At 44.0% G+C, this 14,387-nt stretch overlaps 1 protein-coding gene across 3 annotated transcripts in view; it reads left to right on the top strand.

The window, feature by feature from the left end:
* The window catches only part of Dock5 (dedicator of cytokinesis 5), a 178,967-nt gene that overhangs the window by 52,818 nt on the left and 111,762 nt on the right, over positions 1-14,387 (top strand). The window lies entirely within an intron of this gene.

Below are 14,387 nucleotides of genomic sequence, written 5' to 3'. Positions count from 1 at the left end.
AGTCTCAAACCTGTTTTTACCATATATATGCCTACTGTTTTAGAATTGTGCTAACCATCTCATTTGAAGCCCTGCTTATTAAGCCTTTTATCACTGTCTTCACCCATGCTAAAGCTTTATGCCTTACTGAAATGACAGCCAACTCATTGTGAGGCTCAACTCTCTAATTTTTGTCCTGCTGGCCCCATAAGGTCCTTAGAAATGCTACTCTAAGCCACTCCGGCATCCTTTCTTACATCAGCAAATGCCCCAGGCAAGAAGCCACCACAAGTGCTGGGTGGAAATTCTTCCCTCTTTTCATGAAAACTCTTTCGTCTCTGTGTCTCTCTCTCTTTGTGGGGTGTGTGTGTGTGTGTGTGTGTGTGTGTGTGTGTGTGTGTGTGTGTGTGTGTTGAGGGTGGTGAGGAGGGGGAGGGCTTCCTATTTGCCCTATAGATCACATCAGAGAAGAATAGAGTATTGATGTTGATGTGACATAAAGTTAATACCACCCCCAAAATGCATTCTTAAGATTGTTTTCTCAAAAGAGGTTGGTTTGGAAAGTTTTTAATGTGGCTCTAATATATTTTGTGGTAGCTATTTGAAGCACGCTGTTCTCACAGAGTCCGTATTAGTAGTGGTTTTGAGTACGTTCACTCTTATACTTTGTCTGGTGGATCTCCTATCTAGAGTGCTTGGGACTGGAAGTCTATGCTTTCAGACTGTTCTGGATTTTGGAATATGCATAGTGAAATACTGCATAGTACCTAGATGTAAATTCATCTCCTTTTTTTCCACATATGTCTTCTGCACATAGCCTGGAGATAATTTTATACAGTGTTCTAAATAATTTTACTATTGCATGTAGTCCACCTGTGAGATCATACCTGTGAGATCACGCCTGTGCTCAGAACATGTCGACTCTCGGAGCGTTTTGGATTTTGGAGTTTTGGATTAGGGATGTTCATGGGGTACTTACATGAAACGGACACAGAAATCCCATCTGTTTCCAATCCTGTGTAACTGAGCCTCCAAATCCCAGCCCAAGGTGCTCCTAGTGTATTGCAGCTCTGTCCAGTGTGCCTACAGGAAGTGCTGCATGCAGTGAGCACCACCCAGAAAGCCTCATTGGCATTGCATGATGGGGATGGTCAGGCCCAGCCAGCAAGAAGAACTCTTGTACTTGTTACCATGGAGCATTTGAATGTCAGTCGCAGAATGCTGGGCTCTTGGAGAAGGTTGTCACCTACTGGGTTTTCAAAGTGGACCTGTGTCCTGGTGCAAGTGAGGAAACAGAACACATAGAGAGTGAATAACTCCAAGTGACATGTCAGTTTCACACGGATTTTGACATTGGATTTTTCTTTTCCCAATAGTGTTTCTTTTACTGGATTCGTTTTTAAACAGTGCCTGCCGTGTCCAACACTCAGGGGAAGGCTCTTGTATCTTAGTACTTTGAGTTCTTGGCTTGAGTCTTGAATTCCTTTTTTACTTCAGGCAGTTGAAGACTCCAGGGCAGGAGTGCTTTGCAAACATAAGACCTGCAGGAAATGCCGAGCAATGACTTGTGTGCGTTCCTCCTCCCTGCTCCCATCTTCCTTTTAAACAAATAAACAGAATGGAAACGCCCATGGTGCTGCCAGAGAGAATGCCAGGGCAAGGCTGGCACCATTTCTTGGCCTCCGGGGGTTTATATCTTGCAGCTTCCTGTTGGTGATGTGGGGACTCTCCCTCTCTGCATTCTGCCCTACCCCACCTTTGAGACAAGCATACCTGATATCTGTGTGCTGTTCTGGCATGGAGCTGAGTCCTCCCAGACATTTTTCAGCCCACAACCCACAACAGAATGCCACTGAGGACTCTCCATGGCTGCTTCCTGCCAGCTGGTTCCACGAGTTAGTCCCCAAGAGCAGAGTCACAGCTGTCTCCTGCTTAACCTCCAGGTGCTCAGCATAACTTCTGACATGCTGTAGGCCCTCAGCAAAAGCCTCGAATGAATGCAGGTGAGGTAAGAGATCTGCTGCCCTCTACAGCCGCACGAGGATTTGCTTAGTGCATATGCTTTTGTTTTTAATCAGAAACAGAAGCTTTATTAAGATTCAACTCAAACGCCACACAGTTTGCCAACACACAATCTACGATTCCGGGGTTATTTACTAAGCGTTACTATACAGGGAGTTGAGCAACTGCCAATCACGGTCTACTTTCATTACTCCCATCCCCTCCACTTGTCAGGCATTTGCCTGGCTTTAGGCAAACACATACCTGCTTTCTGCTTCTGTGAGTTTGTTTGTGCTAGACTTTCATAGTAATGCAGCCAAGCAGTGTGTGGGGGGCTTTGTGGCTGACTTCTTCTGACTAGTGCAGTGTTTTCAGGGTTTCTGCACATTATAGCAAGCATTAGTACTCCATTTCCTTTTCTTTCAGTTAGCACCAGTGCATGGACACACCACAGCTCATCCACACATCGTCAGATGATCAGATGGATATATCGGAGCTGTTTAGATCTTTCAACCATGATGCTGCTGTGAACTCTCACAGGCCAGTTTTGTGAGGATGTGTGTGTTGGTTTCCCTTAGGCAGACACCAGGAGCCATGACTGCTCTGTTCTCATATTCTGACTCTGTATTTAAATGTTCGAGACACTCCAAGACTGCTTAATCTTTGACTTTAGACTTTAGTCTTTAATGAGAGAGCCACTCTCAATTGTCCCCTGGATCTTGTGACCACCCTTGACCCCAGCTTAATATGTTACTTAAAGGAGAAAGAAGGAAGGGAGTTGATAGAGAGGCAGCGCACTGCTTCTCGTTTGTAGTTCCCCGAGCTGTCTGTCTTCAGAGACTGTGAGAGAAGAGAATGCTAGCTGAAGCCAGTGCCCCTTGTCCCTCCTCTTTGGCACCTGTCTGCCTATCGTTGGTGCTGCTGCTTTGCTTCTTAGACCCTGGAAGGTACAAAGCACGCATCCTCCCCCATCAATGTTCTTTTCTGCCCCAGATCTGTGAGAATGTGGACAGAGACACTGGGCCCTCAGCTACAGTCCCCTTGTAATTCTTAGCCACACCTGCTCCACACCTACCATGTGCCCAGTACATTTAAGCACAGGAGATGTCACCTCTGGTCCAATGAATGATAAACCAGCCAGCTGCTGCCTCTCGTAGTGTTTGCCTAGACAGACAGACAAGACAAGAAAGTAAATACAAAAATAGACGCTCACTATGGGGAGAAGACGGTGATGTTGCTGAGAGCACAGGGGGAAGAGACCGATGGAAGACTGTGTTAGATTAGGGAGTTCACTCTCGGCTGAGTTAAGTGTCCCTGGACAAGGCTCTTCAGCTGTCACAGTGTCTCAAATGTTCCAGCGACTCATTGACTTGGAAGTGATCAATTAGAGAGCAGTGCATTGAAAAATATGAGTATTACATTATAAGCATAAGGTGTCAGCTTCTAGTCACCACAGAGTGTTTCTTTCCTGTGATTAATCTATGTGACTACACATGGCTTCGAGCCCAGGACCTGCTGTACTTCTGGCCTTGGCTTTCTGTGCCGAGTTCATATCCATTGATTGACTATTTATTGGTTCTATAAACCATTCACGTTCTCAGGAGCACAGATGGCTGATATTAGTAGGCACTCTAAGATCGCCAAGTAAAATGGTGTCTCAAAGGTGTTCTGGGCTCTGAGAGGCAATCACAGAGTGAAGCTCTGTATTCAAAGTAAGTTTTAAAGACTAACATAAATATTTGGACAGGAGTTAGGGATGGGGGCAGCCCTGGAACTTTGAAAGGAGTAAGAAGGGTGGACATTCAAGGCTTCCCTTTCTTTACATGTCACTTTTGTATGGAACAAGGCCAGTGTAACTCCACCCAAATCAGAAAGTCCATTCTCATATGCAGGCTGAGCGTCCTTTATCTAGAACTCTTAGAAGCAGAGGATTTTGCTTTAATTTTTTGTTTTATTTCCATACTACATACATATCATAAAACATTCTGGGAACCCAATTGAGAACACAAAATTCATTTGTGTGTCATATATACCTTTTACACAAAACCTGAAGGTAATTTTATAGAGTATTTCTTTTAGTGTATCTACCTTTTGAGTGGAACCTGTCCCATGGTCTGGAGTGTAATTTTTTTTACTTATGACTTCATTCTAGAGTCCAGCAAGTTTTGAATTTTAGAGCCTTGCATTTTGGATTTTTTAAAGGAATGTTCAATTTGTACAACAAAAAGCATGAGTGCATGCGCGCGCACACACACACACACACACACACACACACACACACACACACAAGTGCTTCAAATTTACTAGATGAAAGGTGCATTAGATTCCTCCATATATCTGTAACACTTCTATTGCCATCTTTGTCAAGATCCTGGGAGGTTTGTTATAATTCTTAATCCACACTGTCACTGTGACCTAGTCATAGAAACAGCTGCCTTTCCAAATAAATGGCACTGAGCCCAGCAGCTCGGAATCTGTCTACAAGCTCTCCGTGCACACTTTTGGCTATGGCTTGAGAAGCAGGTCAGGCATTATGGTGTTTTGATGAGGGTGCATGCGGGCGTGGTCGATTCCCACATCTGCTTGACCTTTATCCTCAGTGCAGCTTGTCATCAATCACACCTCTGGGAACATCCTTTCCTGAACTGTGTTTTTATAAAGACAGCGTGTGGTAGTAGGAGTGTGTTTAGGAGAGAGAGACCTTAATTAGATTTTAGAGCCATTGAAATGTCTTCTCTCAGAACGAACGTGGATTTCAAGTGTGGGGTGTGTGTGGGTGTGTGTGTGCATGTGGATATGCATGTGGTATGTGGGGGGGGAGGTATAATTGCACACATACATTTGAAAGAAGGCGGCAACTTCTATCAATGCCCACCTTTGTTGAGACAGGATATCCGCTGGGATATGAGACTAACCAGTTAGGCTAAGCTGGCTGGTGGGCTGGCTGGCTGGCTACCTCTGTCTTCTGCCAGTGTTGATAGTATAAGCGTACACTGGTACACTGCCAGCATTTCACATGGATGCTCTGGAGGGATCTTAGGTCATCATGCTTGTGTGGGAAGGACTTTACTAACTGAGCTATCCCCCAGCCTTTAGATGAAGCCTTCTACAATGGAGAATGCCTTCTATTTTTTCTTTCAAGATACGGATTGAATATGCTCCTGAAATACATCCTAACATGTTATTTGGACACATGTGTCTGTCCAGCCTTCTGATGGAGAATTTACAACTCTTTCCTGAGTAGTACCCTCATTCCATTCGCCACCATGCACAAGGACTTGGCATTTACCCATTTGGGCAGTTGCCTGTGAATCTACAGAGACAAGAGAACCTGGAAACAAAAGAAGTTTCTGGAATGCCTCAAAGGAATGCTCCCAGCAGCAACCTGCCCAGCTGATTTTGCTCTCCAGGGATGTTGCCTAGATCAAGGGATGGGAAAGAGGCACGGAGTAGTAGGACAAGCTCCTTGTACTCTGCCCGTGCCCTTGATTGCCCGGCCGTTCGCCTTTTGTAAAGAAAGAAAAAAATGATTTGTAGAGAGCGGGTCCCCAAGTGGACCAAGATTCACTTAAGGATTAAGGACATGGAAATCAGAGTGAACACGTTGATCCACCTGGAACAGTACTGTGATGGCCCCCAAGGCAAGGCATGTCCCTTTTCTGACACTGGACACATTTGGATGTGTCACCTTTTGTCTGTTCACTGTGACTTGGCTCTCCTTCTGGAGGTATCCTAACATCTGGAGCAGATCTCTCTGCTTGTCTATGGAGTTACTTTTAGTAGAAAATAGAGATTTCTGATTTCTGTTACCCTCTGTTCTAGGTAAGCAGAAAAAAAAATCTTCTTGGTGTTTATAGCCAGAGTTAGAGTTTATACTGGAATGGCCATAAACGCAAGGGTGTGTGTGAATTCGATCTTATTGAAGAATGGCTTTTAAGAGAGTGATGCTTTATGGTATTAGATTGGTAGTGACTTCCAGAGCCCAGCATGTTCTATTAGTGAGGGAAGCAAGACTTCGTCGCTGACAGTCCTGCCAGCTCTACCCACTCTCACATTACATTTGTGTGGTTTGCAGGTACAGACTATTTCACACTCCATCCAATCGTCTAATCGAGGCCAAAGAGACTTTGTGTTGTCGTTAACATAAGCACCAGATGTTTCCTGAGTGTCTGATGCATGCCAGGCTCTGCAAACAAGAATTCTTTTTAACTTTAAAATAAACGTTGAAGAGGCTAAAGAGATGGCTCGGTGGCTTAAAACACGTACTGCTCTTCCAGGAAACACTTTTGCTTCCCAGTACCCACATCAGGTGGCTTCAGAAATGGAAGTGCAGCTACGAGGGAACTAATGCCTCTGACCTTTGGACCCCTGTATTCACATTCATAGACCTACATGCACACACAACACATATATAATTAAAAACGATAAAAAGTAAAAAGTGAGCAAAAGTGATCCATTATATCCATGCATGAAATTGTCAAAACAGATTTAATTAACTAAATTAAATTAAAAGAAGAAAGTTGAAGCTGGGTTTGACGGAGCATGCCTGCAATTCCAGGAAGCCAAAGCAGGATGCTCAGGAGTTCGAGGCTATCCTAGGCTACATATCAAGTTTTAAGCCAGCCTGAGCTAAATGATGCCCTGTCTCAAAACAAAAATGGAATTAAAGTAGAAAGCAATAGTGTTTCTTGATCAGATAGCATGTGTATTTCTCATGTTGATCAGGTCCAGGACTAAGGTTGCCTCGTCTGAAAGACTGAGTTCTGAGTGTCCAGTTTGCTGTCCTCACAGCAAGGCATGGTGGCAGCTTGATGTAAGGGGTAAACAAACAAACAAACAACCGTGTGTTTACCTATGCAGATTGCATATTTATTTTTATGTAGCTGTTAGCTTTCAGGTGCTTGGAATCCTTCAAACTCAAGCTTCCATTGTTGTCCTTGCTTATCAAAAGGCTGATGGATTTATCCTGAGCAAAGAAGCAACAGAATGGCATTGACCTCTGGTATTATTATTACATCCTTTGAATTTTTTTTTAACTTTGCAGCTTATTCGTGAAAGCCCTGTGCCTTTCCATGTAAACAGCTGAGACTCAGGGTACTGGGAGGCAGCAGGGACGGATGAAGGTGGGCCACTGTCCTCTGTAATGAGCGATTTCATACTGAGACTTTCTCCATCCGGTGAGGGCTGGCACCCAGCTGGCTCAGGATCCCCGGAGGTTCAGGGAAGTCTCTGTTTTTGAAGGGTAGCTCACTGGGTTCTGGCCCTGGAAACTGACATGTTTACCTGGTCCACAGGGGTGCAACCTTTGACTCTGGCCCCTAATTAAGCTAGCTAGCCTGAGACAGTTAAAGGAAAAACAACAGGATTTAGCACCTGCTCCTCCTGTGTGGCTGCTGCCTCCTCTCTGCCCCCCTGTGTCATGTGGACGCTATAAACAGCAGCTCCCTCCCTGTTTCCTGGCTTTTCATTTCTGAGAGGATAAACATAATTTATTGATGTTTTATATGTGCATGAGCAGGAGAGCACGCTTATCTTGTGATGGTGCTTGTGAGGAACATTCTGTAAGTCACACATTGAACCATTCTTCGATGCCCGAAATGTCTTCAGCATTCCCCAGTAATTGCCTGAGTCTGGAGCACATTAATAACACGCTCTTTTGTGAACCAGAGTCTCCCATCAGTTCCATTAAAAGACCCTTTGTATTTGGTTGCTTGTTTATGGATCTGTTCCCTTCCTCCTTAAAGATGATGCATCCACTTCAAGAAGCGTTTTATGTATAATGAATGAACGGCCACATGAGCAGTATAAACCTCAGCCCTGATGGGTCTCCTCAGAGATCCTTTCAACCACACTTTCCTTCATCTGCTGAAGTCAGCTTTCCGTCCGCTCATAGGCTTTTATTCCTTCTTGATGTGAATCCCTGCTTGAAATGTTGTTTCTGTGTAACTGTGAGCTCTCTTGGTTTTCCTCCTTTGCATTATAAAGTAAAAAGTAGGGCAGGGGAAAAACCCCATGTCTTGGTTTCCTAACATGCTGATTGAATAAACGAATTGCGGTCCGCACTGGAACATCTAGAATAGTACAAACTCATTCGAAATCAATCTGGGAGCATGCCGGGAGTAACTAGGATGGATAATGTCATTGATGAGACACAAGGCAAAAGTAAAGCCACAGAGAAAGGTGTCTTATTTTTCATACCCAACTCAAACTCATTTTATAGGTGGTGGCAAATAAAAGTTCTCAACCACATATGAGTGATTAGTTCGTAGAGTAGTTCTCACTAGATAATTTTTCCTTCCTTTCTCTTTCCTTTAAAGACATCAGATACCAGGGCAAAATTTATATGCTGCAAAATGCACCTAGATACACAGTAGAATAGGTCTTATCAGATGACAAAGCTTGTATACCTCATCCCAAGGGTCCCGAGCTTCTCTCTTACATATAATGCCCCAACCAATTGGTTCTTATCTCATTACCAATTATTATTTCTACCTGCTAGTCAACCCTGTGTTAGTGGCGTTATACATGTCAATTGTTTGGATTCCTTCACTCACTCATAAGGTTTTACCTAGGGAACTTTTATGTCTTGTTGAGTAGTACTCGTTACAGAAACGTGCCGTGGTTTGTTCATTTAGACATTGCTGTGTGTGCCTTTCATTGAATCCTGCCTTCAGCTTGAAAGAATTAAAGAATCAGTAAGGGTTCTTGTAAAGCATTCTTCCAAGTGTAAGTTCCCATTTACCTTGAGTAAATTCCTAGGCATAGGAGTATTACTAAGGGTAGGATATGTGTAACTTTAGAAGAAATTATCAACATGGTTAAAGAGAATTGTTGTAGTTGGGGGTTTATGTTGTGATCAAACTCCATGACCCAAAGCAGCTTGGGAGGGAAGGATTTATGTCATCTTCTGTTAAGACACCACTGTCCATTATGGAAGAAAAGTCAGGAGAGAAACTCAAGGCAGGGACTTGGTGGCTGGAACGGACTGTAGAGGCCATGGAGGAACACTGTTTACAGGATTTTGCAGCCTGTTTTCTTACACAACTTGGAACCGCCTGCCCAGGGGTGGCACCACCCACAGTGAGCTGAGCTCACCCTCATGAAAATTTCACAGGGGTTTGCCCATGGGCCAATCTTACAGAGATATTCTTTTCACTTAAGATTCTCTCTTCTCAGATAGGTCTAGATTTGTGTCAGGCTGACAGAACCAGCAAGCACAAGGGCCCAGTTACTCCTAACCCTTGCTAACTGTGGGCACAGTCAGTCTTTTTGACCATAGTCATTCTAGTGGGTATATGGTGGTATCTAATTGTATCTTTTAAAATGAAAGGTATAATTCCGTAACACTCACTAGATTTAAGATATAATTCAATGAGTTTTGACAAGTGCATGTCAACAGGAAATGCAAGCAGAATTAATCTACTTGTCTTAGTTACTCATTCCATTGTTGTCATGAGATATCTTTGCCAAAGCAACTTAATTCGGGGGTGGGGAGGCGGAGGTGAAACCCCATTGAACTGGAGACTTGCTTGTAATTTAAGTGGGTAAGTCCATGGCCATCATGACAGGGAGCAGGCAGGCCCTGGAGCAGTGGCTGAGGGCTGACATCTCATCCACAAGTTGAAGGGAGGGAGGGAGGGAGGGAGGGAGGGAGGGAGGGAGGGAGGGAGGGAGGGAGGGAGGGACACAGAGACAGACACACAGAGATAAAGACAGAGAGACAGACAGACACATTCACAGACTGAGACTGACTGGCCCAGGCATGGGCTTTTGAAACCTCAAAGCCCACTCTCAGTGACACATTTCCTCCAACAAGACCACACCTCCTAATCCTGCCCAAATAGTCAACTAGCTGCAAACTGAAACATTCAAACTCATGAGCTATGGGGGCATTCGTGTTCAAACCTCCACACCATCTTAGGACCCCTCCCACCCCAGCTTCCCTATACACATTGTCTTATTTCCCTCTTCAGCCAGCTCCACACTATAAAAATAGACTTACCTGTTGTTTTAATTTTACCTTTGCCTGGAGTTATCCATATTTTTGTCAGTTGAAAATTATACCAGTTGTAAAGACATATAACTTTAAACATTTAGAAAGTTTTAAATTATATTTTAAATTGCGTGTGTCTGTCTGTCTGTCTGTCTGTCTGTCTGCCTGCCTGCCTGCCTGCCCTCCTGCCTCTCTATTTGTCTAGGCATGCATGTGTCCCAGCATGTATGTGATGGTAACGGGCCAAGGTGCCAGAGTGTGTTCCCTCCTTCCATCATGTGGGTTCTAGAGATTGAACTGAGGTCATCAGACTTGTTGGCAGGCGCTGTAACCTAAACGCCGAGCCATGTCTCTGTCCCTAGTTATTTTTACTAGTCTGTAATGAAAACCATCAGTTCCTTCTAACTCCTCCTCATTTCTGAGACATTTCAGTTCTTTCCAAAGAACTCTTTCTAGTCTTTTATCCAACTAAGAATTAGCATTTCCATCTTCCACCCCATTAACTAACCTGTTGCTATGGAAGATCACAACCTAGCCCCTCATATATGCCTCACCAATGTTGGTAACCCAATATAGGTAGGTCCATTGTAGCCGTTCATTTCTAACACATGTTGTTTGGATTACTGTGCCTCTGTGGTTCTGGTGGTAAAAGGCAGGGTCCTGGTCACATGTTTTTGCTAGATTTAATCCCTCTCATCCTGATTCTCTCTGGGCTGACCTTTGTTTCATATCCTGGTATTTGACAGAAACGATTCCCTCTCAGTGACAAGGTCGCCATTAAATGACGCTCATCATTGTGATCCTACTTGGGCTCTGAGCTGCCATGCCGGTCTGACCCCTCTGATTTCCCGTCCCCCATTACACATAGCTAGAGTTCCACGTCATACCTATAGGACTCAGTTGCTCAGGAAGGGAAGCCTAAGGGTCAGGGTATGCTGCATGTGCCTTCTACCATTCTCCAAGGCTTTCCCTGTTTAAATCTTCCCATATCGTAGGGTAGGAAACCTCTATGCATCACTTGCATAGGCCCAGGAGCCAAACACCCTTTCTTCCTCCCTGTTTGCCCATTGCTAGTGAAGCCATGAGCAATTCTAGCTGTTTCTAAATATAGCCTTGGTCATCTTCTCATTGCTTCCCCTTTTTCCAGTGTACCCACGAGTCTCCTCCCCGCTTCTGCTGCTTCTCACCTCCCTTCGTCCATTCCTGTGTAGCATCCAGAACGACTGTTTTCGTTTGTCTGGTTTTGGTTTTTGTTTTTGTTGTTTTGCACAGGACATGATGATGTTAAGCATTCTTCTCTCCTCTACTCTTTGCTGTCCTACTTAGGCTAAGGCTCGGGTTTCACACGGTATTTGATACTTTTGCCTGGGGTGACACTTTTGCCAATTATTCAGTGTCACCAGGGATCCTTTGAGAAGCACTAATTCTGAGCTTGATGAAGAATATTGGGGAGGTGACCCAGGCATCAGTAAGTTACCCTGGCTGCTCAGGAACCAAGTAAAATAAGTTTCCCTGGTGAGTCTAATGGGTGCCCGGGACGGTGGCCCACACTCCTGTCTGACCTATGCTTCCTGCTCCCAGTCACCCTCTCTCACTTTGAGCTTTTTCTGTCTTTGGGCAGAGTTCTTGCCTCATGGTCTTCTCATTAGATTTGCTCCTATTGGGAAGTTTGTTTCCCAGTCATTTTGCCCTCCTGAATCCTTTCAGTTTCTTAGACTGATCTGTCTTTGATCATCTTATCTAATCAAATACCCATGTCCCCAGACACTGCTCTCTGAGTGCATGCTCTTAGCACTGCATTCTCAGCTCTGCTCATTTAATGAATCTATGTGATAACAACTCTTCTCCACAGTTAATATTTGTTGAACTACCACAGAGGAAAAAGAACCAGGTAGGGACACTGTTAAGTGGTAGCTACAAAATACACAGCACCATCCCTGGACAAGTGAATGAAGTGGGCAGATGGTAGAGTCTTGACCAGTGAAGATTACATAGAGCTAGATACACCGAGCCAGTTTGCCCATGGAATTAACAACTTTGATAGTTTCCAATGAGAGGAGATGTTTTTATCCTGGACTGAGGCAGTCCTCGAGACACTGAAATGATTTCTTACTCCAGAAGCCCAACCCATTTTGTCATGGTAGTTGTAATTTACTTTTTGGGGGATTTATTTCATTAAAATGTAGCTCAGACTCCCCCTCTGGCCTGTTGTTCTCATTGTAATTACCTGATAATTTAAGAACATACCTGCCATTTCATTCTCCCTGTTCTCTGCTGAGACTAAGGACTACTTCCTGATACACCCTTTACTGTCTGTTTGCATTGCAATGTGTTCTGAAGGTTAACTGCTGCCTTAGTTAGGGTTTTACTGCTGTGAACAGACACCATGACCAAGGCAACTCTTATAAGGACATTTAATTGGAGCTGGCTTACAGGTTCAGAGGGTCAGTCCAGTTATCAAGGTGGAAACATGGCAGCATCCAGGCAGGCATGGTGCAGGAGGAGCTGAGAGTGCTACATCTTCATCTGAAGGCTGCTAGCAGAGTACTGACTTCCAGGCAGCTAGGATGAGGGTCTTAAAGCCCATACCCACAGTGAAACACCTTCTAATAGTGCCACTCCCTGGGCCAAGCATATACAAACTATGACAACTGCAAACTCTTTAATTATGATTTTATATTAGGTGTTGAGGTATAATAGGAAAACTGTTCTTGTTGGTATTACAACCCAGTTTTATAATATAGGGCTTGCAAACAACTGTGCACCATGGTCATAGCCTTTGGAGTTAGTAGCAAGCATTAGTAGTTGCATTCTTAGCTCTGACAGACATTAATACCATCAAACTCACAGCTGTAGACTAGGTGCCTACCGTCCCTGCTGCCAAAGAAGATGAGTATTCACTGGGACAAGTCTAGAATCATAATTTTGTTCATTTTTCCTAGCAATTATACATACACTGTGATTCTAGAGACAAGCTCTTAGAAGGTTATATGGATATCCCCCCTCCCAACCCCCAGATGACCTGTTTAGGAAGCATAATTTTGTGATGAGTGGCCGTGTGGAACTCCATTTATAGACATGCAAGCTACCTTCTTCTTGGTAAGTGGATCAGTCTGTCTTGTGACTTCTTGGTTTTATAGGGCCTGAAAAGTAAAAATGTCCTCACCTGCTCTTTCTCAGCGTGGCCTCCTGCTCTGCCCTTGATCCAGGGTGATGTTGAAGCCAGCCATCTGCCCAAAACTGTTTTTCATATCTTAGCAGAGTCAAGAATACAGAGGACCGTAAACCCTTGAGTCATGGGAGGTGTATTCCAGCTTAACTTGATTTCTTGCACATTGGCTTCCTAAAGTGAGACCAGTGTTTTCTCAACCATGATGCAGACTATAATTCATACCAAAGCCCCACCTGTCCACCCCCTCTCCAACATATAGCAAATTCTTTAAATTTTTTGAGTTTCACTGATGATTTAAAATTTGTGAAAACATTACTCTGTACCCAAATAGATTAGCTCAATCTTCTTCTTGTAACATGTAAAAACAGAGTATGAGACTATTTTCTGATTGATCTTATATAACAAACATGAGGGAGCTCTAGAGGCCTACTGGCAGATGCCTGAAATTCTAACTACAGATTGTGTCTATTTACATGATTGTGTTTACAGTAGACTTCCCGAGGCAAGATGACCACTGAGCACATTGATGTCTTAGGCGGCCATGGCTATAAAAACAACAACAGCAACAACAACACCCAAGTGTTTAGTCATTTTATACTTGTCTGTGGACTCCTTAAGTTGTGTAGTCCACGACAAATGAGAAAATGTCTCTATATAAATACCTTAGTGAAACTTTACAGAAGAATTAAAGCTTGGTGTGGTGTATGGTGCATAACTGTCATCTCAGTATGTGGGAGCTCAGGCCAGGTCCCCCACAGGAGCAGCAGGTGTTCCTAACTGCTGAGTCATCTCTCAGCCTCCTCCGTGCAAAGTTTAAGTCTTCTGGCTAATAAGAGAATATGGCTGTAAAATCGATCTTTACTGTGTAAGAAACAGGATAGTTCACAGTCTAAGGCAAGTGGTACTTAGTCTTCCTGATGCTGGGACCCTTTATCACACAGTTTCTCAAGTTATGGTCCCCTCCCCCATAAAATTATCTCCATTGCTACTTTAAAACTGTAATTTTGTTATTGTTATGAATTGTAATGTAAATATGTGTGTTTCCCTGTGGTCTTAGGCGACCCCCGTTAAAGGGTCCCAAGCACTTGCCACCCACAGGTTGAGAACCACTATTGTAGGTTCACTGATAGTCATCTCTTGGTTTTCAGCTGCGGATTGCTGAGAGAGCATGTGAGTGTGTGTTACTGATGCCTTTTTGTCCTCTCAGAAAGCATAAAATGATTTCTGTTCTCTCCCCTCTCT

This window comes from Rattus norvegicus, chromosome 15 (assembly GCF_021556685.1).
Source record: "Rattus norvegicus strain SHRSP/BbbUtx chromosome 15, alternate assembly SHRSP_T2T, whole genome shotgun sequence".
Classification (NCBI taxonomy): Eukaryota; Metazoa; Chordata; class Mammalia; order Rodentia; family Muridae; genus Rattus; species Rattus norvegicus.
This window is presented reverse-complemented; position numbering and strand designations above follow the sequence as displayed.